The following is a 25,485-nucleotide window of genomic DNA, read 5'->3' on the forward strand; positions in this document are numbered from 1 at the left end:
CTGATGTAGCAGAGCCGAGGGTGCACTAGAACCCCTGTGCAAACTCAGTTCACGCTAATAGAATGCATTGGCCAGTGCTGATTGGCCAATGCATTCTATTAGCCCGATGAAGTAGAGCTGAATGTGTGTGCTAAGCACACACATTCAGCACTGCTTCATCAAGCCAATACAATGCATTAGCCAGTGCTGATTGGCCAGAGTACGGAATTCGGCCAATCAGCGCTGGCTCTGCTGGAGGAGGCGGAGTCTAAGGTCGGACCTGAATGGAGACTGGTGTGGAGCGATCTTAGACTCCGCCTCCTCCAGCAGAGCCAGCGCTGATTGGCCGAATTCCGTACTCTGGCCAATCAGCGCTGGCCAATGCATTCTATTAGCCCGATGAAGTAGAGCTGAATGTGTGTGCTAAGCACACACATTCAGCACTGCTTCATCACGCCAATACAATGCATTAGCCAGTGCTGATTGGCCAGAGTACGGAATTCGGCCAATCAGCGCTGGCTCTGCTGGAGGAGGCGGAGTCTAAGATCGCTCCACACCAGTCTCCATTCAGGTCCGACCTTAGACTCCGCCTCCTCCGGCAGAGCCAGCGCTGATTGGCCGAAGGCTGGCCAATGCATTCCTATGCGAATGCAGACTTAGCAGTGCTGAGTCAGTTTTGCTCAACTACACATCTGATGCACACTCGGCACTGCTACATCAGATGTAGCAATCTGATGTAGCAGAGCCGAGGGTGCACTAGAACCCCTGTGCAAACTCAGTTCACGCTAATAGAATGCATTGGCCAGTGCTGATTGGCCAATGCATTCTATTAGCCCGATGAAGTAGAGCTGAATGTGTGTGCTAAGCACACACATTCAGCACTGCTTCATCAAGCCAATACAATGCATTAGCCAGTGCTGATTGGCCAGAGTACGGAATTCGGCCAATCAGCGCTGGCTCTGCTGGAGGAGGCGGAGTCTAAGATCGCTCCACACCAGTCTCCATTCAGGTCCGACCTTAGACTCCGCCTCCTCCGGCAGAGCCAGCGCTGATTGGCCGAAGGCTGGCCAATGCATTCCTATGCGAATGCAGACTTAGCAGTGCTGAGTCAGTTTTGCTCAACTACACATCTGATGCACACTCGGCACTGCTACATCAGATGTAGCAATCTGATGTAGCAGAGCCGAGGGTGCACTAGAACCCCTGTGCAAACTCAGTTCACGCTAATAGAATGCATTGGCCAGCGCTGATTGGCCAATGCATTCTATTAGCCCGATGAAGTAGAGCTGAATGTGTGTGCTAAGCACACACATTCAGCACTGCTTCATCAAGCCAATACAATGCATTAGCCAGTGCTGATTGGCCAGAGTACGGAATTCGGCCAATCAGCGCTGGCTCTGCTGGAGGAGGCGGAGTCTAAGGTCGGACCTGAATGGAGACTGGTGTGGAGCGATCTTAGACTCCGCCTCCTCCAGCAGAGCCAGCGCTGATTGGCCGAATTCCGTACTCTGGCCAATCAGCACTGGCTAATGCATTGTATTGGCGTGATGAAGCAGTGCTGAATGTGTGTGCTTAGCACACACATTCAGCTCTACTTCATCGGGCTAATAGAATGCATTGGCCAGCGCTGATTGGCCGAATTCCGTACTCTGGCCAATCAGTGCTGGCCAATGCATTCTATTAGCTTGATGAAGCAGAGTGTGCACAAGGGTTCAAGCGCACCCTCGGCTCTGATGTAGCAGAGCCGAGGCTGCACAAGGGTTCAAGCGCACCCTCGGCTCTGATGTAGGAGAGCCGAGGGTGCACTTGAACCCTTGTGCAGCCTCGGCTCTGCTACATCAGAGCCGAGGGTGCGCTTGAACCCTTGTGCACACTCTGCTTCATCAAGCTAATAGAATGCATTGGCCAGCGCTGATTGGCCAATGTATTCTATTAGCCTGATGAAGTAGAGCTGAATGTGTGTGCTAAGCACACACATTCAGCTCTACTTCATCGGGCTAATAGAATGCATTGGCCAGCGCTGATTGGCCAGAGTACGGAACTCGACCAATCAGCGCTGGCTCTGCTGGAGGAGGCGGAGTCTAAGATCGCTCCACACCAGTCTCCATTCAGGTCCGACCTTAGACTCCGCCTCCTCCAGCAGAGCCAGCGCTGATTGGCCGAATTCCGTACTCTGGCCAATCAGCACTGGCTAATGCATTGTATTGGCGTGATGAAGCAGTGCTGAATGTGTGTGCTTAGCACACACATTCAGCTCTACTTCATCGGGCTAATAGAATGCATTGGCCAATCAGCGCTGGCCAATGCATTCTATTAGCGTGAACTGAGTTTGCACAGGGGTTCTAGTGCACCCTCGGCTCTGCTACATCAGATTGCTACATCTGATGTAGCAGTGCCGAGTGTGCATCAGATGTGTAGTTGAGCAAAACTGACTCAGCACTGCTAAGTCTCGGCATTCGCATAGGAATGCATTGGCCAGCCTTCGGCCAATCAGCGCTGGCTCTGCCGGAGGAGGCGGAGTCTAAGGTCGGACCTGAATGGAGACTGGTGTGGAGCGATCTTAGACTCCGCCTCCTCCAGCAGAGCCAGCGCTGATTGGTCGAGTTCCGTACTCTGGCCAATCAGCGCTGGCCAATGCATTCTATTAGCCCGATGAAGTAGAGCTGAATGTGTGTGCTTAGCACACACATTCAGCTCTACTTCATCAGGCTAATAGAATACATTGGCCAATCAGCGCTGGCCAATGCATTCTATTAGCTTGATGAAGCAGAGTGTGCACAAGGGTTCAAGCGCACCCTCGGCTCTGATGTAGCAGAGCTGAGGGTGCACAAGGGTTCAAGTGCACCCTCGGCTCTCCTACATCAGAGCCGAGGGTGCGCTTGAACCCTTGTGCAGCCTCGGCTCTGCTACATCAGAGCCGAGGGTGCGCTTGAACCCTTGTGCACACTCTGCTTCATCAAGCTAATAGAATGCATTGGCCAGCACTGATTGGCCAGAGTACGGAATTCGGCCAATCAGCGCTGGCCAATGCATCCCTATGGGAAAAAGTTTATCTCACAAAAATCACAATTACACACCCGATAGAGCCCCAAAAAGTTATTTTTAATAACATTCCCCCCTAAATAAAGGTTATCCCTAGCTATCCCTGCCTGTACAGCTATCCCTGTCTCATAGTCACAAAGTTCACATTCTCATATGACCCGGATTTGAAATCCACTATTCGTCTAAAATGGAGGTCACCTGATTTCGGCAGCCAATGACTTTTTCCAATTTTTTTCAATGCCCCCAGTGTCGTAGTTCCTGTCCCACCTCCCCTGCGCTGTTATTGGTGCAAAAAAGGCGCCAGGGAAGGTGGGAGGGGAATCGAATTTTGGCGCACTTTACCACGTGGTGTTCGATTCGATTCGAACATGGCGAACACCCTGATATCCGATCGAACATGTGTTCGATAGAACACTGTTCGCTCATCTCTACTCACCACACATGCACATTTGACCCTTAACATGATTGTAAAGGAGACTGTGCATCCTTAGGGAGCCTTCACACAGAGTTTACACTCGCTCATTCTGAACGTAAAACTTGTTCAGAGTGAGCGGCGTAAAAAACAGATTCCATCGACTTGAATGGGTGCCAACATACGCGCTACCCATTGAAGTCAATGGGAGGCTTTTTTACCTATTGCTTTCAATGTGATATGCGCGTATCACTCTGAACGAGTTTTACGTTCAGAATGAGCGAGCGTGTGAAGGCTCCCTTACTCCTATCCTCACTCCTCTATCACACTAGGCCAAAATCTAACCCTCCTCTGTCCCCGCTCCCACATTACCCCACATGATATGATGCCATTTCAGGCTAACTCTATATGTCCAAGCTCCATCCACGTGTTAAAAGTCACGACTGGTGACAGCGCATAAAGTTTTATGTTTGTGTAATGACAGTAACCTCTATTACAAAATTGTCTGACCACTGTATAAGCAATGCCGCCCCTGCTACCTCTTGTTTCACCCCCTCTACCTCATAGATTGTAAGCTTTTGCGAGCAGGGCCCTCAGTCCCATTGTGTGAAATGACTTTCTTTGTTATGTATCTTTCTGTCTGTATTTGAACCCTACAAATTGTACAGCACTGCGGAATATGTTGGAGCTATATGAATAAAATTTATTATTATTATTAGGTTACACAGGGGTGAAGCAACCATGTACAATCATAGCTATACACATAGATCTGCCACCACTCGCTTTTGTATGGTAGATAAGACACAAATATACCCAAACCAGAACACAAAAGGGTAACAAGGCATACCAATATTTACTCTTCTCGGAGCTGGGGGAACATTTAGTGTAAGTCCACACAGGGTTTTTTGGTCTGGAACCTGAGGCGGAGGCCACCTCAGGTTCTGGACCAAATAACGGGTAGCTGCGACTGGATGCTGGCGCACTCCACTCCAGATTAGGCCTAAATGAATGGTATGCAAAAAGTGAAAAAAAAGTTCATGGTTCATAAGTAGATTCATGTCTTGATTATATCATTATATTTTATTCAGATTTTATATATTAACAATGAGGCTGGTTGAAGCATCTATATTCTAGGTGTAAGTTTATCAACAAATTGGGGATTTGCAGATTAGGGTGCAATACACATATGATGCGTTAATTGTATGGTGTGTTATTTGGTATATTGAACTGGCTATATCATATGTGATTTTTTTGTGTTTTCCTTTTTTTTGTGTTTTCCCTTTCTTTAATTTGCCTTTTTTTTTTTTATATAACTGCATATTTATGTGTTTTATGTGTACTATGAGGTATATTCAAGAGTGCACTCGATTTGTATTGATGATTTAGATGTAACAGACTCCTGTTCATTTACATAGCTAATTACTGATTTGGAACAGGAGTTATCTGGGAAGTAGTGGATATATGAACAGTTTCGTACTGACTTTCATTATGCTATGACTAAGGACTTGTTCTACACTGCCCGAAACGCGTAAGCTGGTCTTTCTTTTCATATATGGAACCATATTTATGTAAAAGATTTTAATCATTTAATGGTAAAAGTTATATTTTATTTATATCAGCAAGCTGGAGGGGTTTTTTTTTCACTTTTTGCATACAACTCAAGCCCCGTCTGACGGTCCGGGAGCCTCTCCGTGCAGCTGATCTCTGGTCAAAGTATGTACAATTTCCAGTGTGGTTTAAGAGCAATGTAGCGTGTTTTTTGCTAAATGAATGGGCCTAGTTGGGAGAGAGTGTCTTCAGGCGGATGTCGCGAGGTGAATCCACGTGAAAGAATGAGCCTTCTCGCTTCTTTTTCTGGGAGCCGGAACAAACGGCTCCCATAAAAAAGGCCTGACTGGCTCCCATTGATTTCAATGGGAGCCGCCTTTTTGGTCATGATTTTGAGGCGGATACAGCCTCAAATTCCTGACCAAAATACCCCGTGTAAACTTGCCCTTAGAAGCAACTATACAAGAGCAAACACATAGCTAAGAAAAGCCCAAGTGACCATCATATCCAGGAACACTGAACTGCAAATATAGGACAGGTATATGCAGGTACTCGCCGCTCATCTACCATGCAGACATGACACAGTAAAGAGCAATCTATGAGCACAGTCAGGGAAACTACTTGCTATCTGTAAATAATATTCCATCTGCAATTGTACAAGCTAGAAGAACATACAAGTTTGTAGAAGACTTTTCTTGTGAGATGCTGCAGAATGTTCAGTTTCAGCAGTTTGCAGACATGCCCCTCCCCCCTCCACTCATTCCGCCTTGCATATATTGAGACAAATCTAACCTAGCACCTGAGAGTGAACTGTAAATTAACTAGAAAGGAGACACCTAGTGGCAGGTACTTTAGAGAGGATTTTCAAGCAAAAAGCAGAACATTTAAGGGTAAGTTCACACTGGGATTTCTGGTCCGGAACCTGAGGCGAAGGCCGCCTCAGGTTCCGGACCAAAATACAGGTAGCTGCGACTGGATGCCGATGCACTGCACCGACATCCAGTCGCGCACTCCGCTCCGTATTAGGCCCAAAAGAATGGGCCTAGTCGGGAGGGAGTGTCTTCAGACGGATGTCGCGAGGCGACTCCGCCTGAGAGAACGAATGGCTCCCAGAAAAAAGAACTGAACGGCTCCCATTGATTTCCGGCTTCCCATTGAAGCAGGAGCTGTCCGCTCCCTGTTTCATCACTGTGCCTCTGTGTATTCCAGCCCTGGGAGGTCATCACATTGTGCCTGCAGCTTCCTGAAGTTTCTGGGAGCAGAAACTGCTGACAAAGCAGCAGAGAAGTGATGAGATGTGAGTATCAGTGTTTTTTTGTTTTTGTGTTAAACTTTGGGGGCAGATGGAGGGGACATTAAAGGAGTATTCCCATTTCAAGGATCCTATCTATACTGCTAGCTTATGTAAATTAGAGTTTTCCTAAATATATTGCTTTAGCAATGCTGCTTTGTCCTGCTATGTGAAATTTTTCCTTCCATTGTTTAAACAGCGTTTCCATAGAACCAGACCTGTGTGATATGACAGGACAAGTGACGTCACTCACTGTTCTCTACAGCTGTGCCATTCAGCTAATTTCAGTTTGCTGATAAAGCCCTGTCTGTTATCTCTCTATGTAAACACACAAATAACACTGAGTCCATTCTCTAGAAGCATGTGCATATCATTTTATTTATAAGATGAGAAGATAATCCTTTGTATATGCATTTATATTAGATTTCTAGTAATCATAATAAGTATTGTGAAACTTCATAGTGTCCTGTTCAGCAAGCTGGGGGGAAGTGGCTTTGACTAGAGATGAGCGAACAGTGTTCTATCGAACACATGTTCGATCGGATATCAGGGTGTTCGCCATGTTCGAATCGAATCGAACACCGCGTGGTAAAGTGCGCCAAAATTCGATTCCCCTCCCACCTTCCCTGGCGCCTTTTTTGCACCAATAACAGCGCAGGGGAGGTGGGACAGGAACTACGACACCGGGGGCATTGAAAAAAATTGGAAAAAGTCATTGGCTGCCGAAATCAGGTGACCTCCATTTTAGACGAATAGTGGATTTCAAATCCGGGTCATATGAGAATGTGAACTTTGTGACTAAGAGACAGGGATAGCTGTACAGGCAGGGATAGCTAGGGATAACCTTTATTTAGGGGGGAATGTTATTAAAAATAACTTTTTGGGGCTCTATCGGGTGTGTAATTGTGATTTTTGTGAGATAAACTTTTTCCCATAGGGATGCATTGGCCAAAGCTGCACAAGGGTTCAAGCGCACCCTCGGCTCTGATGTAGGAGAGCCGAGGGTGCACTTGAACCCTTGTGCACCTTGAGCTCTGCTACATCAGAGCCGAGGGTGCGCTTGAACCCTTGTGCACACTCTGCTTCATCAAGCTAATAGAATGCATTGGCCAGCGCTGATTGGCCAATGCATTCTATTAGCCCGATGAAGTAGAGCTGAATGTGTGTGCTAAGCACACACATTCAGCACTGCTTCATCACGCCAATACAATGCATTAGCCAGTGCTGATTGGCCAGAGTACGGAACTCGACCAATCAGCGCTGGCTCTGCTGGAGGAGGCGGAGTCTAAGATCGCTCCACACCAGTCTCCATTCAGGTCCGACCTTAGACTCCGCCTCCTCCGGCAGAGCCAGCGCTGATTGGCCGAATTCCGTACTCTGGCCAATCAGCACTGGCTAATGCATTGTATTGGCGTGATGAAGCAGTGCTGAATGTGTGTGCTTAGCACACACATTCAGCTCTACTTCATCGGGCTAATAGAATGCATTGGCCAGCGCTGATTGGCCGAATTCCGTACTCTGGCCAATCAGCACTGGCTAATGCATTGTATTGGCGTGATGAAGCAGTGCTGAATGTGTGTGCTTAGCACACACATTCAGCTCTACTTCATCGGGCTAATAGAATGCATTGGCCAATCAGCGCTGGCCAATGCATTCTATTAGCGTGAACTGAGTTTGCACAGGGGTTCTAGTGCACCCTCGGCTCTGCTACATCAGATTGCTACATCTGATGTAGCAGTGCCGAGTGTGCATCAGATGTGTAGTTGAGCAAAACTGACTCAGCACTGCTAAGTCTCTGCATTCGCATAGGAATGCATTGGCCAGCCTTCGGCCAATCAGCGCTGGCTCTGCCGGAGGAGGCGGAGTCTAAGGTCGGACCTGAATGGAGACTGGTGTGGAGCGATCTTAGACTCCGCCTCCTCCAGCAGAGCCAGCGCTGATTGGCCGAATTCCGTACTCTGGCCAATCAGCACTGGCTAATGCATTGTATTGGCTTGATGAAGCAGTGCTGAATGTGTGTGCTTAGCACACACATTCAGCTCTACTTCATCGGGCTAATAGAATGCATTGGCCAGCGCTGATTGGCCGAATTCCGTACTCTGGCCAATCAGCACTGGCTAATGCATTGTATTGGCTTGATGAAGCAGTGCTGAATGTGTGTGCTTAGCACACACATTCAGCTCTACTTCATCGGGCTAATAGAATGCATTGGCCAATCAGCGCTGGCCAATGCATTCTATTAGCGTGAACTGAGTTTGCACAGGGGTTCTAGTGCACCCTCGGCTCTGCTACATCAGATTGCTACATCTGATGTAGCAGTGCCGAGTGTGCATCAGATGTGTAGTTGAGCAAAACTGACTCAGCACTGCTAAGTCTCTGCATTCGCATAGGAATGCATTGGCCAGCCTTCGGCCAATCAGCGCTGGCTCTGCCGGAGGAGGCGGAGTCTAAGGTCGGACCTGAATGGAGACTGGTGTGGAGCGATCTTAGACTCCGCCTCCTCCAGCAGAGCCAGCGCTGATTGGTCGAGTTCCGTACTCTGGCCAATCAGCACTGGCCAATGCATTTCTATGGGGAAAAGTTAGCTTGCGAAAATCGCAAACTGACAGGGATTTCCATGAAATAAAGTGACTTTTATGCCCCCAGACATGCTTCCCCTGCTGTCCCAGTGTCATTCCAGGGTGTTGGTATCATTTCCTGGGGTGTCATAGTGGACTTGGTGACCCTCCAGACACGAATTTGGGTTTCCCCCTTAACGAGTTTATGTTCCCCATAGACTATAATGGGGTTCGAAACCCATTCGAACACTCGAACAGTGAGCGGCTGTTCGAATCGAATTTCGAACCTCGAACATTTTAGTGTTCGCTCATCTCTAGCTTTGACTACTTGATAAGGAATATAGAAAGTGAGAAGAAGAGACAGCAGGCAAAGCTACTGAACCAGTGAGATGGGGAAACCTCTTTAAACTTTGACGGGAGATAGAGTGCAGATGAAGAGGGACATTAAACTGGGGGCAGCTGGAGGGGGATATTAAATTGTGGCGGTCACTGGACAGGGACATTAAGCTGGGGGCAACTGGAAGTGGATATTAAGCTGGGGGCAATTGGAGGAGGACATTAAACTGGGGGCTGCTGGAGTGGGACATTTATTGCAGTGAACTCTCCATAACACTGCAGGTCATGTTTTTTCGGGTGAACCTCTTATATATGCTCCAGACATTTATTAGCCTTATATCAAGAACACTGTTACAGATAAAATCCAGTTTTGAACTTCTTAAGAACAGGAAATACAAATTATTGTTGCTAGTAAATTGGTGATTCATTGGTACCAAAATGAGGGCGTAAACATCCTACTTTTAGAAAGGATTAATGAAGACAGGCATGTTATGGCTCTGGTTTGTGCTAAGTCTTAGCAGGTCCACTGCCATACATCTATTTGCCTTTCTTATGGAGACAGACAGAGGCTTATGATGAACGTGACAGAAAAACATGGCATGTTTCATCAGAGTTAACATGTACAAAGGTATTCTTCCCAAAAAATATTGCTACTAAGGAAACATATGTCCACACATATTCCATTAAACAGAGGCTATTTGTTAGGTTACATTCACACGACCAAGTTTCAGCCATGCACCTTATGCCAGGAGAAGGACTTCTAGCAGTATATTGATCTATGATGCTAGGATTCCCTGACTCCAAGCAACATACTGCTATGTACTATAATCGGTATAGGACAGTATGTATACTATTAGGAGTTCCTCTCTGGAAGAAGGTGTAGGCCGGTAGAGGGACTGGCTGAATCTTGGTCATATAAATGCAACCTTAGTGAATAGAGACCATTTGGATATGTACTATGAGTGGTACGGCCTTTATGCACAATATTGCAGTAATATAATAGATGGCCATTCTATGCCACCATCACACAGCAATTTTTCACTGTAATGTGTATAAGGCCTTATTTATAAGGTTGAAGCAGATTCACAATGCTCTGAGCACAATTTCAGTATGTTCTGTAGCGAATATAAGAACCGAAGTTACAGGAGACAAGTGGTGTTCACACTGACCTGTCTGTAGTGTCAGTACTGCAAAAGAGGTGTATTAAATGAAATATCCTGCCAAGCAAACTCCTGTGTTCCGTATCAATATTTGCAAACCCCATTTTCAGCTCTGTAAGCAGTATTCGCATTGGCCTGAGGGATGTCAGTTATCTCTCTGTTTTTATACAACACATGTATGCTTCATGTACTAACAGTCCCATACAACGCAATAGATTTATCTAATAGCTCAGGTAATGCAGAGATTTAGTATCTCTTAATATGGAAGTGCTATATTAAGATAACAGGTTTGGTAATATTGTAATACAATTTATGAAGATGTCATTTAGTGGCTATTGTTTTAGTCTAATAACATGAGAACTATGCAAGTGAAATAGATCATGTACAAGACCAGTTCAAAAGGATCATGCTTAGCAGTGTACGGAGCTATAATATGGCACTCAGACTTATTTGGGGCCCCATATGTCACTGATTTCATACATGCTGAATTCAAAAGCTGGAAAATGTGGAAATACTGGCTATCGGAGATCCTTCCTCCCATCCGCGATTAGGCTGCATAATCTACATCAGGCCAAGAGAAGAGCAGTCCGCACAGAGAACTAAATGATCCTGAAGTCTTCTTTCTTTTTTCTCTAGCTGCTATGACTCCTAGTATTTTTCTCCTATGTGCTATTTTGAGCTTATGTGTGTCTCCTACTGTAATATATTACTTGTTATTATCCTGTATCCGTATTATCATGCTTCTGCTGTTACACACTGAAATTTCCCCATGGTGGAACTATTAAAGGATTACTTTATCTGAACTTATTCTCGGTATAGGTATTATAGAGGCAAAAAGTCTGCAGAGGAAAGCTCTGTAAAATTTCAATGAAAAATGCGATGTGTTTCTGCCACATCTTTTTTCGTCAGCATTTTTCTGCTGCGCTTCGCTATGTGGGGCCTTAGCCTATGTCAGTTTTCTGGCATAGCGGGAACAGTAAATTCTGTTCACCGTGTAAGGATAGAGTTATTCTTTCCTAGAAACATTCATAGACTGTCAGTGAGCAGGGCCCTCATTCCTATTGTTTGGTATTTTATTTGTTTAGTTACATATACAATACAATATTCCCTTTTCATGCACCTTCTGATTTGTAAAGGGCTACAGAATATGTTGGTGCTATATAAATAAATGTATTATACCCTACACACTGTATGGAGCACCTATGTAGCCACACACAATGTAGTTCTAGTAGTACAGAGAGTATCAGTAATAAAATAAATTGGGTATGTTACCGCATGCAGTGCCATTGATATGAATAGTTCTTCTGATAAGTTAAGTGAAAAAAGCTGCAAAAGGACATCTTTTGGTGCAGCTTAGTGACTTACTAGAAGAAAATAGAAGAGTGCCTGTGGCATAGTTTAACATTTTCAATAGCATTTTACTTATTATGTGAAGTATGCTGAGACATGATCACTTGACGTTATGTGTTATGGAAACCATGTGTGTATCCAAATCAACAAATACAATAATGCTTCCTAAACTCAAAACTACAATTATCCAAACCAGGTAGGAAGTAGAAATTCTTGCATTGATTTAGGAACTCATGACAAACTCTGTTGTTGTCCTTCATATAAGTTTTCCCAGGCTGGTACTTAAAACGATTGTTCAGGGAAAAAAGTTTTTTCTATGCAAGTCAGGGAAAGTAAAAAAATTTTATTTATTTTTTTAAAACCCCATACTCCGCTGTCCCCCCTGCTCTGGTGTCCCAGGCCGCTGTCCATTCTCTCGGCACATCAGGACTTTCCTACCGGAAGTCCTCGCCATACATGACCGCTGAGGTCAATCCCTTTAACTACATTCGCTTGTATATTGTTTTATGCAAAATTTGTTTAAATGACAAGGGGGCAAATTTATTAAAACTGGCATATCATATGCTAGTCTTAATAAACAGCACAATTGGCGCAGAGACCTACTAATATATGAAGAGGCTGTCTGCCATCTCTGCACAAGAATAGAACTCTACATCAGTTAGAAACTAGATTTCCATTGTAATTCCTACCAGAAAACTGTTGTGAATTTGTTGGGCCAAGACGAGGACACCTCGGCCCTCCCCATTCACAGTCCCACACCACCCACATTCGCACAATGTGGCAGGTAAGGAGCAGATTGAGGCTTGAGGCGCACATTTGGCACAATAATGTGTCTTCCACCAACCTTACGCCTTAATGTCCCTCTACAACAGTTTTCTAGTGTAGAGGGATTGATGATTTTTTCCCATTATATCTTTAAAAATGTAAATAAGACTTAAAACAATGTCATTAACAGGAAAGGTTAAAATCAAGTTCCCTTTCTATTGTAAAAGCATAGATAATTGATTTTAACAATGATCTAGCATGTTGAGTTGGGGCCGATTTTGGACCAGAATGCAGTCGGATTGCACTCTGTGACATCTAAGTGCATTCTATTATGTACGTACCTCTATGGGGGGGATTCTGATCCATTCTGTTTTGAGCAGGATAGGAACTAAATGGACCCCTGGACGCCCCCTCCGATTGCACACTCGGACATGTGCATAAAGCATTAGACATTGAATACATAACACGAAGTGGAGCTCTGTTTACTTATATTAATTTTGTTCCTATTTGTACTGTATAAATGGAAATCTACTCTGACAGACATGGCTAGTGGACACTGTGTAATGTTACATGTCTAACTAAAGCTCTCAGGATCAAATTTATAGCCATTGATTAGGGGAGCTGGACAATTCCTTTAAGAGTCTTTCTTATGTGATAATGTGCAGCAGTGTCTCGTGGTGAAATGCATGACATCACGACACCGAGATAAAATCCACCCATCATCCATTATTAACCTCAATTCCACTGTCCAGGAAGAAGCGAAAGAGGGACCGTCCTCCTTGTGGAAGATGAAAGGAAAACCGCGCTCGCCCAGGTACAATGAAAAGACTTTATTTTGCACAACGCGTTTCGAGCATACTGCTCTTTCTCAAGTGCATATGATCAACCTTCCCTAGTTGAGGGTTAGTGCTAACCCTCAACTAGGGAAGGTTGATCATATGCACTTGAGAAAGAGCAGTATGCTCGAAACGCGTTGTGCAAAATAAAGTCTTTTCATTGTACCTGGGCGAGCGCGGTTTTCCTTTCATCTTCCACAAGGAGGACGGTCCCTCTTTCGCTTCATTGCCTTGACGTCTTGCAGGCGTTCTTTCCAGTGGCTTCCCGTGTCCCTATTGCTTCCAATATTATACGTCATAGAGTTGTTGTGTCACACACAACTCTTCCAGGTGAGCGGACAAATTTTTTGCTTACCTACTTTTTACCCATCATTTCTACACATTGGTCGGCTCGGTGCCCCTCTCTCTCTGTATACTGTCCAGGAAGATACTTTTGTGTATTTTGTACTTTGCTGCACTATTTAGCATGTTAAAGAAGATTTCCAATGGAACAGATTGACAGTGCTGACAACGTGAGCCAGAATTACTCGTTCTACCACAGAAAGTGTAGTAACCTGACATTAACCTTTGAATGCTTGCATGTGTATGGCAGTGTACACATCACATACACCAGGCTACTCTCAGCTTTAACTACATTTGTTTTGTGTTACTGGAATTTTAACACAAAAAGAACGGGTGCGTCTTATTGGACTGTGCCAACTGACATTACAGGACATAGAAGGAAGTACCTTGTTTTACATGTTTGTGTACTAAAGGCTATCTCACTATGGATCAATGTAAGGTATGCATCTGGGTCTGACTAATCAATAGGTGTGGAGTGAGTCAGGGTGACATGACGCCACCACACAGCTGGACAAATGTACAACCTCAAGAACCTGATGAATACATAGCCTGGTTACTGCCATTAGTTTGATTTAACTTTGCATTATTTATTTGTATATTAATCCAATAAATTTTAATAGATACATATTACACACACACACATAAATATATGTACAAATTTGTGTATATATATATATATGTGTGTGTGTGTGTGTGTGTGTGTGTGTGTGTGTGTAAAACATACATGTTAGTAGTAGCTCCAACATTATTTTCAATGCTGTATATACAAAATACACTAAATTCTATACATATTAGATACAGTTATATAGGAAACAATAATCTGTCAATTGTTAGCTTGCATAGAATTTTTATTTCTCCCTCCAACACTTACCATGGTCATTTGGCAATTTCACACCCTCCTGTTTGTTAACAATGCTGATCCTCTTGTATGAGATGTTAATACCTAGTAGCAAAGGGGATGAAGCAGTAGAACCAGTAGAGATAGGGATCACAGGTAATAAAGAAAGTAGGGCTCCCCATTTGTTATTTATAGGCTAAGGCCCCACACAGCGAATCACGTTTTACACTTTTTGCCTCTATTATTACTGTATGGAGAACGTCAGCGTTTACATAGGTATAATTGACATGCTGCGATGTACATAAACACAAGTGGGTTTTTTGCAGCATTTTAATTTTTTTTCTGCAATGTGTGGATGGGATTATCCAGAATCTTTTTGGCCTAAACTGCGTTTTCACAAAGTGGGGCCCCGGTGATGCATTTTAGCTGTGTTTCACTATATGGGGCCATGCCTTAGGCTAGGGCCCCACATTGTGGAAACACAGCTTTTTTTATTGCTTTTTTTGAGCCAAAGCCAACAACAGCTACAAAAGGAATGGGAAATATAAAGAAAGCTTCTTATACTTCTCCCTTCTGCTCAATCCACTCCTGACTTTGGCTCAACAAAACACGGCAAAATCTACAAAAAAAAAAAAAAGAAGCTGTGTTCCCACAACGTTGGGCCTCAGCCTTAGGCTAATGAAAAAAAGGCAATGGTGCCGCACACTCACAAATTTAGAAAGTGTGGTGCAGACGTCAAAGGGTCCTTCGACCCCACAATCAGATTAATCAAAAAATGTTGTCTCACACACAGGTTTTGTTGACAAAAAAGGGAAATAAATTTATTTACAACACCGTGTACATCATTTGTTGTGCCTTTGGACATAGGGGTCGCAGTAATATGAAAAAGACTAATAGATCACAATAGTTGACGTTTCGGTCGTGTAGACCTTCATCTGAACTGATCTATAGTGTGAATACAAGGCATGTACAATACAAGGCATGTACAAAGCTTCCTTCAGTCGGATTCTGCCTGCAAAAACCAGAAAAAGGATTCTGCCTGCTAGCAGAAAAAGGAACTCAGTGAAGTCAATGGGAGGCTTTTTTTCAGCGCTGAAATTTCAAACCAAATTCCTCACCATTTTCCTCCGTGTGAATGATCACTAATACCTGTGTAGCAGCCTTTAAACTTTGTGATTATTTATTAAAGAGAATTTAGGCTGCATTCACACGGAGTAACGCACCGCTCATTCTGACAATGGGTGCTGTCTTACGCATGCTACACATTGAAATCAATGGGTTAAAAGGCCTCCCACTGATTTCAATGTGTAGCGCTCGTAAGACGGCACCCATTGAAGTCAATGGGATTCTGTTTTACAGCGCTCACTCTGTCACGTATTTATGTGTCAGAATGAGCAGTGCGTTACTCCGTGTGAACGCAGCCTTACTGTGAATTTTTTAAAAAATTGCAGTTTATAAAATTTTAACTATTCTGCTTAGAAGACAGATGGATATACCACTCAAGATAGTTAAGAATTAATATATACAATAGCCAACTTACTTTTATTTTTTTAGGACATTAAAAGGCTTAATAGTATAAAAGCAAGGGGGGGCGTGGCTAGCCGGCAAGGAGAGGAGACGTGTCTACCAGAGCTCCTGGCTTCTCACGTTCAATCTCCTCGACATCAGTGGTTTTCCCTGCCCGAATCCTTTCCCAAGCTCCTGGGGCTTCACCCTAGATCTCGGTGGACTGTTTTGGGGCGCTATATCTGCTGTCTACCGGCCGGACGGACTCCTCGTTCTCTGAGGCCTACCTGCACATCGGGACGCTCCGCCATCTTGCCTGAAGGGCCTTCCTCTTCCCTGTGGTCGGCTGCAGCTGGTACCCGGAGCGGTCGCTCTCCTCCCTGGTGGGGTGAGTGACGAACCCGTGATCTCCGTGCGCTACCTCCGGTGCGCTGCTCCGGTCTCCTGTCAGGTGGCTGTGGAGGTGCGGTCTGCGGCCTGCTACTACGCATACAGCGGCGGCCATCTTGTGAGGAGACACGCGACGCTGCTTCTCCTCCTGCCCGACCTGCCTGCTGTGTTTCCTGCCGGTGCCCTGCTGGAGAAGCTCTGCTGCCTGTGCCCCTGTGGTCCCTGGTGCTTGCTGCACATTTTCCTGCTGCCTGGAGCTGCTGACTTCCATCTCTGCATTGCCAGTGAGTGATCATCTGCCCCACATAGAGCCTGTGTCTTTCCCTGGAGGCCGCCATTTACTATATTCCTCTGTTCCCTTGACAATCTTTCCTGGCAGTGACTTTGCTGATAATAACTGGGGAGTTTAGGTGAGTGCTGAGCCCCTACACCACCATCAGGGGGGGCTTCTCACCTTTCTCCCGGGCTGGACTTTGCATATTACCTGGCTTGCACCCTGCCTTTTTTTTTGGTTGAGCCCTTTGTGAGGGCCGAGCCCCTACTCCAACATCAGGGGGGGCTCCTCACACTGGGCTCCCATGGGACTGTAATTACCTGTGTGTCTTCGCTGCAGGCCACTTCTTACACCATGCTTGATTAAATCGTCAACAGTGTCACCTCTGGCGGCTCTCAGCTGATTGTTAGACTTCCTGCCGTATGACCCCCATGGTCCTGCCGGAATTTGCTGCTGTCTGACCTGCTGCGCTGCTCCGCAAATTTTGTACCTGTCGCATTGATCTGCTCTCCTGTCCTATCAGCCTAAGTTGCCTCCCTGACCTTTCCTGCTGTTGCTACTATGCCTCGAAAGAAACCATCCTCCTCCAAAACTCCCAGGAAGCTTTCTGACTTTTTTTCAAGCAACATGTCGCACTCTTTGCCTTCCTCATCGTCAGGTTCCCGCTCCCCAGCGAAGTCGCCTCCGCGGTCTGAATTGGTAGGCTCTCTACCTGCAGAAGACTCCCTCTCAACTGAGCGTCCTCCCCCGCTGGTCGATGGTGGTAAGAGAAGTTTTGTTGCATCCCCTCAGGGTTCTCCAAAGGGTAAGGAGCCGTTGTGTAAACGGGTCGTTGATGTCCTACCGGCCTCTGGTACTCTCTCTGATTTTGCTCACCCGGACATCTCTGATTTTCCAGCATCCTCAGACCCTGTAACGTGTGATACTTTGAAGGGGATGCTCATTCTCCTACAGGCGGGGATTAATAAATCTGTTTCCTCTGCAGTGGGCAAACTGCGACAGGACATTGACGCTTTGGGAGAGCGGACTGACCATCTTGAAAATAAAATGGAGGAATTTTCATCTGCCCATAATGAACTGGTTGATGCTCATAATACCCTTGAAGCGGAGGTCAGATGGCTCAAAATTAAGGCTGCTGATGCTGAGGATCGGTCTAGACGCAATAACATCAAGATCCGTGGGGTCCCTGAGGATGTGGCATCGGAGGACTTGGTGGCCTATGTTCAGCGTCTCTTTAAGAAGATTCTACCACATCTTACTGAACTGGAGCTCACCCTGGATCGGACCCATCGTATTCCAAAAGCAAACTCTGCTCCAGTAGATGTCCCAAGGGATGTTTTGACACGGGTCCATTTCTATCAGATTAAGGACTCAATCCTCGCGGAAGCCAGAAAATGTGGTACTTTACCGGCCCCGTTTGCATCAATATCTCTGTTCCCTGACTTATCCGCGGCCACTATGCAGGCCAGACGTGATCTGGCTCCCATCACCAGGATCCTCAGGGAACGGGGTATACGGTACCGCTGGGGCTTTCCTACCAAATTGCTGATACCCCGTAATGGGGTTTTTCATTCCGTTCCTGACGTGGAGGCGGGGCTGGCCCTCCTCCGTAAATGGAAACTTGCCCCTGCTGAATCTCTCTCATCTGGTCCAGAATCCTCAGTGCGGCCCTCCCATCTCTCTAAGGAATGGACTGTGGTGGGCGGCCATAAGTGACTTCTTTGCCCGCTTAGGCGGATTGATTCGCTTTGTCTAACGTTGATTTGACTTTCATGTTTGATTTAGGTGACCTGTGTGCCTTTCTAATACTCACCCTCAATGAGTGTTACTGACCTGTTTTTCTCCCCCCCCCAGCTGATTACTTTTGGTTATTCGGTGTTTTTTGACACTATGCTATTTTGTTTGCATTCTCTGCTCTTGTTTTATACCTGGAATGTCGTTTGGTTTTTATACCTGTTCATGTATACTTTATGCACCCTTGTTTATTTGTATAGCCACCTGAGTCTTCTGCCATTTCTCTCTAGGTTGTTATTATGGTACTCCGCATATCCTCACTTAATGTTAGGGGTCTAAATAGCCCCTGTAAACGGAGTTCTGTCTGGAGGGAGGCCCGTCGCCTCCGCTGCGATGTGCTTTTTCTCCAGGAGACTCACTTTCAGGCTGGCAAGAGCCCTAAGTTTTCTAATCCCTCTTTTCCTCATATATATCAGGCTTCTTGTGATGCTAAGCGTAAAGGTGTTCTTATTGCTGTGCGAGACTCGGTAGCTTTTTCCCTTGAATCCACTCTGATTGATCCTAAAGGCCGATTTTTGGGGATTAATTGCCTTATTAATAATGTTAAATATACTTTGGTTACTGTTTATCTCCCGAATCGTTCCCAGGCTCAATATTGGAAGTCTGTGCTTTCCAAGATCCGCACTTTTGCTACTGGTATGTTAATCATTGGTGGGGATTTTAATTGTTTAGTAGATAATTCCCTAGACTCTTCCAACCTTAGGAGGCGCTCCCCTATATTATCCTCCTCTTTGATTGATCAGGACCTTTATGATGTCTGGCGTTGTCAACATGGCGGGGAACGAGATTATAGCTATTTCTCCTCTTCGTCCTCCTCCTATTCCCGTATTGACTTTTTTCTTACCGATAAAATTGGGCTGATGCAAGCGGAATCTACGGACATTGGGCTGATCACCTGGACTGATCATGCTCCGGTGTCCCTCTCTCTGCATGAGAAGTTCTCCACTGCTATGCCTACCCAATGGCGTTTAAATGAATATATTTTAGATCACCCTTCCTATAGTGAGCACCTCTGTGTAGCCCTGAAAGAATATTTTTCCCTCAATTCCCCTTCCATGTCAGATCCTCATGTGCTTTGGAATGCCCATAAGGCATATATGCGAGGGATACTTATTCAGGCCTGCGCGAGAGCTAAAAAAGAAAGGTCTAAAGACATAGATGCTGTACTTCACTCCCTATCCTCCCTATCCACAATTAATAAGCTTAATCCCACCCCCATGGTCTCTGCGGAGATTAGGCAGTGTCAACTCCGACTGCAGGGCCTTCTGGCTTGCCAACAGGACTTAGCTTTTAAGCGTTTTCAGTGTCAGGCCTATGTGCATAATAGTAGGGCTAGTGCTTTTTTGGCTAAAAAGATTAAACAGTCGCACCCTAAATCTCGTATTGTCTACCTGTCTACTCAGGTACTAAAGTTATAGACCCCCGCCTCATTGCGGATCAGTTTCGCTTGTATTATAGGTCTCTATACAATCTTAGAGATGATCCCCAGACGTATCAGCCATCCAAGGAGGACATAGATGAGTTTTTAGACTCTGTGGCCCTGCCTTGCCTTTCCCCGGAGCAATCTGCCTCCTTGGCCTCTCCTATCTCCTTGCTTGAGGTTACGGCAGCTATAGCCTCGCTGAAACCACTTAAGTCTCCTGGTCCTGACGGTTTTTCAGGGGTCTATTACAAGAAATTTGTGGATATTCTATCCCCTCATCTCTTGGCAGTGTTTAGAAAGGCGGCGGAGGAACAATGTTTCCCAGAGGAGATGTTGTCCGCTACTATTGTGACCCTCCCGAAACCTGGCAAATCTCCTACTGTTCCGGCTAATTTTAGACCCATTTCACTTCTTAATATTGATGTCAAGCTGTATGCTAAAATTCTTGCCCAGAGATTACTCCGTCTTATCCCCCAGCTGATTAAACCTGACCAGGTGGGATTTGTGTTTGGTAGGCAGGCCCCGGATGGCACACGGAGGTTCATAGACCTCATCCAGAAAGCTGAAAAGGATGGTGCACCTTCTTTGCTTTTAGCTCTGGATGCCGAAAAGGCTTTCGATAGGGTCCACTGGAGTTACCTTGATAGTCTCTTAGATAAGTTTGGTATGGGCCCTGTTTTTAAGTCTGCTATTTTGGCTCTTTACTCCCGGCCGTCGGCTCGTGTGCTGTCTTCGGGCTTTTTGTCTGAACCTTTTCGGATCTCGAATGGAACCCGTCAGGGCTGCCCTTTATCTCCCATTATTTTTGCGCTAGTGATGGAACCCCTGGCGGAGTCCATTCGGGTGGCTGAGGGCATTGAGGGCATTACTGTGGGCCGCCGGCACCACAAAATTGGTCTATATGCTGATGATGTTATTCTGGCCCTGACCTCCCCTGACTCTTCTTTGAGTGCTGCTACTGCTGCCCTTGCAAGATTTGGTAGGGTTTCTTACTATAAAGTTAATTCTTCTAAGTCCCAGATCTTACCTATTGTTGTTACACCCTCACTGAAACATGATCTTGGTGTCAAATTTCCCTATCAATGGGCTGATTCCCGTATTACGTACCTTGGCATCTCCCTGACAGCGCCTAGCTCTGATTTGTTTGCTGCCAATTATGTCCCCATTCTGGCTAAGATCTCCTCCCTCCTTTCTTCCTTTTCTCAACCGATGTTGTCCTGGGCTAGTAGAATAGCCATTGTTAAAATGATGGCGCTTCCCCTCATTCTGTATACGTTTCGTACAGTTGCCATTCCCCTCCCGGACTCGTATTTTCCCAAATTACAGTCTATTCTTTCTAAATTTATCTGGGAGGGTAAGAGGTCCAGGGTTCGATTTAAAGTGATGACTAGGCCTTGGTCTCATGGGGGTGCGGGTGTCCCAGATATTAGGAAATACTACATGGCATCCATCCTTGAACAACTCAAAGTTGGTTGGGACGAAACTTCTAAGTGGCGTTGGGCTGAGGTCGAGGAATGCCTGTTAGATGCCCCACTTATGAGTATTCTGCGTCCTAAAGACCTGGCCCCCATCAAGGTACACCCCCCTTTATTGAGTCTTAGAGCATCCGTGACTGCCTGGCGTTATTACTTGTCACACACCTCCAGGGAAGATTTGGTTCCTTTGTCGAAATTGCCCTTACTATATGTGACCGCTTTCCTTCCTCAGCTGAGCCTTCGAGGGTGGAGCTCTAGAGGCCTCTATAAGATCGCTCATCTGTTTTCAGATGAGGGGTTGAAATCGTTTTCTATGCTACAGGACGAGTTTCACCTTCCCAAAACCGACTTTTTTAAATATTTGCAATTACGTCACTTTTTTCATACTTATGACCCCTCGCGGCTGACCTTTCCCAGACTAGCTTTGAGAATGTGGAGCCGATCCTCGCCTGCTAAGGGTGGGTTGTCCACATTTTATACTTTCCTCTCTGTCCCTGCTGAGCAGGTCAAACCTCTCCATCTGCTTCGTTGGGAATCAGATCTTGCCAGATCCATTTCTTTGTCGGATTGGTATGCTGCACATGGGTTTGTCAAACGTGTTTCTAAGGGTGCAGCCCACTGGGAAATGGCTCTGAAAATAGCGTTACGCTGGTATAGGACTCCAAGCCAATTAGCGCACATAGATCCCTCTTGCTCGAGTCTTTGCTGGCGGGGATGCGGTCACATAGGCTCTTTCATACATTTATGGTGGGAGTGCCCTCCAATTCTAGCGTTTTGGACGGCAGTATTTCAATTTATGTCTAATGTAGCTGGCCTCATTATACAGCCCTCCCCTGGTCTGGCTCTTTGTTTTTTGGACACTGATCTTTTCCCCTTGGGGTCACAGGTTGTACTGGGGCAGATAGTGCTGGCAGCTCGGGCTATGATCGCTCGTCCGTGGAAGTCTGCTCTTTGCCTAACCGTAGCTGAGTTAATCCATCATGTCGACTTAGCATTTACTATGGAACATATGTTGGCCAACAAAAATCATACATATGCTAGCTTCCGTCTTAGGTGGTCCCTTTGGTCCTCTTATATGGACACTAGGAATGCACCTCCTCCCTTACAGACTTAGGTAGGCCCCGTTGAGATCTCTTATTTACTCCCTGACTACGGGTGGCTTCATTTTCGTTTCTGCTGTATTTCCTTTGTATAATCAGCATTATATCCAGGTATACTGTTCTTGAGCGTGTTTTGTTTTGTTTCTCTTGTTTTCTTGTGTTTCCCCTGTTCTCTCTTCTCTTTTTTTGTTCTCTTCTTGTGGTTCCCTTTTTTCCTCTCGTCTACTGTTCCTGTACTTATTTGTTTTTCTAGTTACACCGTAGTTGCTGGTATTTTGTTCTTATGCCCTGAGACTTGAATGGCGTATTGATCTTATAGGCTGAAATGTGATTATACGGCGCTCTGGTGTTTCTTGTTCTGTTTGTGTTATATATTGTAAAATCCTTTTTTCTCAATAAAAATCAAATTTAAAATAAATAGTATAAAAGCAAGGCTTCAAATGTTCCATAAATTTTAAAATTCTATTTTTTGGAGACCAATTCCTTTCTGAACTTACTTTGAAGGCCTATATAATAAAAAAAAAAACATAAAAACCCAATTTTAGAAATCACCCCCCCCCCAAATTATTCAACACTTTGAGTAACTGTTAAAGGGGTTGTCCCATGAAAAGCATCCTATCTATGCTGCTAGTTTATGTGGATTTAAGACTTTTCCTAAGTACATTGCTTTAACAAGACTGCTTTGTTTGGTTGTTATTTTAATTTATTCACTTCATTGTTGACACTGCGTTTCTATGGCCACTGGGCTTATCTGCTCATTTCCCAAGTGAGGTAGCAGCCTCCTCTGGGGGGGGGGGGGAGGGTCTGACAAGCAACAGAGCTCCTCAGATAGGGGAGGTGAGAGCTCCGGGATTACTGTGCTGTCTATCTTCAGCTTTTCCACTTATCAGCCGGTTTAATTGAATTTGGCTGATAAGGGCTGAGATAAGGAGTCCGTTACCTCTGTATGTAATGCAAACTAACTCAAATCCAGCTCTGCTACATCAGTTTCCACATCAGCTTCATACTGTGGTAATGCATTTACAACCAATCCCTCATTACTGACTGCAAGCATTGCAGATAGCAGAGCAAGTGAAACCCCGCCCACCAATGTGCCGAGAAATCCAGGAAGTGAAGAGAGCACAGAGCCCTGCAGGCTACAGAACAAGAGTTATGGGAATACCCCTTTAACTGTTTGGGTCTCCCAACGCAATTAAAGCTAAATGGAAAATAAATTAAATTTTAAAATGTATTTTTTCTTTTTTTGCACATTTTAGTTTTAAAAATATTTATTATAAGATAAGTTTGTTATTACAGTCAACATACAAACATTGCAGCCACCTCCACCCCCTGCAGGAGGTTAAGCCAATATCTGTATAAAAAGAGTACTATTGTACTTATCTAACTTTTTAATAATGGGGATAAAGGAACAGAAAATTAGGAACAAGAATAGGGGTAAGAAGCCATCCATAATATTGAAAGGTTGAAGGGGTAGGTTGATCTGGGGCACCTGTAAAATATTGTGAATCTAGAAAATAACACAAAAAAGATGCACAGAAGTAGAAGAGGACATTTACGTTAGAGATCAGTGTAGAACATTATTAAGATATATACTAAGAGATATACATTAGAGATCATCAGCAAGTAGACAGAGGTCCAGGATGAGCCAATGATGGGATAAACCGTCCCTACCTGAAAAAATGGAGCTGGCTGTGTCACAGCCTTGAAAGGATAGTAAAAAGACTCAGGGCTCGTTCACATCTGCGCCCGGCACTCCGTACTTCAGGTTTCCGTTTCCTGCATAAAACAGAGCAGGATACGGAAACCTGCAGGAGTCTTTCTCACCCATTCATTTGAATGGGTGAGAAAGCTGTCCGGCCGTGAGCGGCGGTGAGCGTTTTAGGCTCTCCGCCGCGAAACTGGGTTTTATAATCCGGACACAGAGTCGGACATGCAGTACTCTGTGTCCGGATAAAAAAACCCGGTTTCGCGGCGGAGAGCCTAAAACGCTCACCGCCGCTCACGGCCGGACCCGGTCTATGGTTTCCGTCTTCTGGCATGCAGAAGACGGAAACCATAGAACGGAGACCCTGAACACAGGTGTGAACCTAGCGTCAGGAGTATATGTTGTGTGAGTCACCAGTCAGCTGCTTCTGCTGATAATCTCGCTACACTTATGCCATTATGTATACAAAGGTATCTGGGCGGAGATATATTCCTGCCTCTTTAACTTATATGGACGTTTTACTCCCTTTGGTAGGGAATATTAGAAGGAGTATACAGTATACGGTGAGAGTATAAGCACTGAAGAGCCACTAAGAAGGGGCTGGTAATATCTATGGTCCGAAGAACTGCAATAATACTAAGAATTTTCTGAATATTGTCAGGGGCTTCCCTGGTCGATTTAAAACCCACCTGGGTCTGTCTTTATCAATATGAGGAGGAACTAATTCAAGTGCTGTGTGTGGATCAAAGTAAGAAGTGTGGCTTCCAAATGAGAAAGAACTTTCATTGGGTTTGAGTATGACTATCTTAATAATCTAGAAATTCAGAGGCAGCAGGTGACCCTGGAGAAAATAATTGCTAAAATTAGGTATGGGGGAGATTAGGATAGAAGCGAACATCTGTCACTAAGCTGTCCAGGAGCCTTAGCCATTTTCAAATTTGTAATAGAGAGCTCTACTATTTGTCAGTGACAGGGGTGTTAAGCTTGGTGATGTCCTCTCGAGGAAGATGTGACAGATGGACATAGGATAGAAAAGCTGATAATTGTGTCTGGGGAATCTATCACGGAGCATCATAGAGATAGTGACAGAAATGCCTAAAGGACTCAGATTTTTGGTTGTCCCTTCTGTGGATGGATCCTAAAAACATTGTTTACTCATAGTTTATTTCTTAAACTTCTCACTCATACAACCCCTGGCAAAAATGATGGAATCACCAGTCCCTGAGAATGTTCCTTCAGTTGTTTAATTTTGTAGAAAAAAAAAAAAAGCAGATCAGAGCCATGGAACATACCTAAAGGCATTTCAAATGGCAACTTTCTGTTATGGTCTGGGGATCTCTGACCATAGACTGGCCCCTGAC

The sequence above is a fragment of the Leptodactylus fuscus genome, chromosome 3 (assembly GCF_031893055.1).
Source record: "Leptodactylus fuscus isolate aLepFus1 chromosome 3, aLepFus1.hap2, whole genome shotgun sequence".
In the NCBI taxonomy this organism is placed as follows: domain Eukaryota; kingdom Metazoa; phylum Chordata; class Amphibia; order Anura; family Leptodactylidae; genus Leptodactylus; species Leptodactylus fuscus.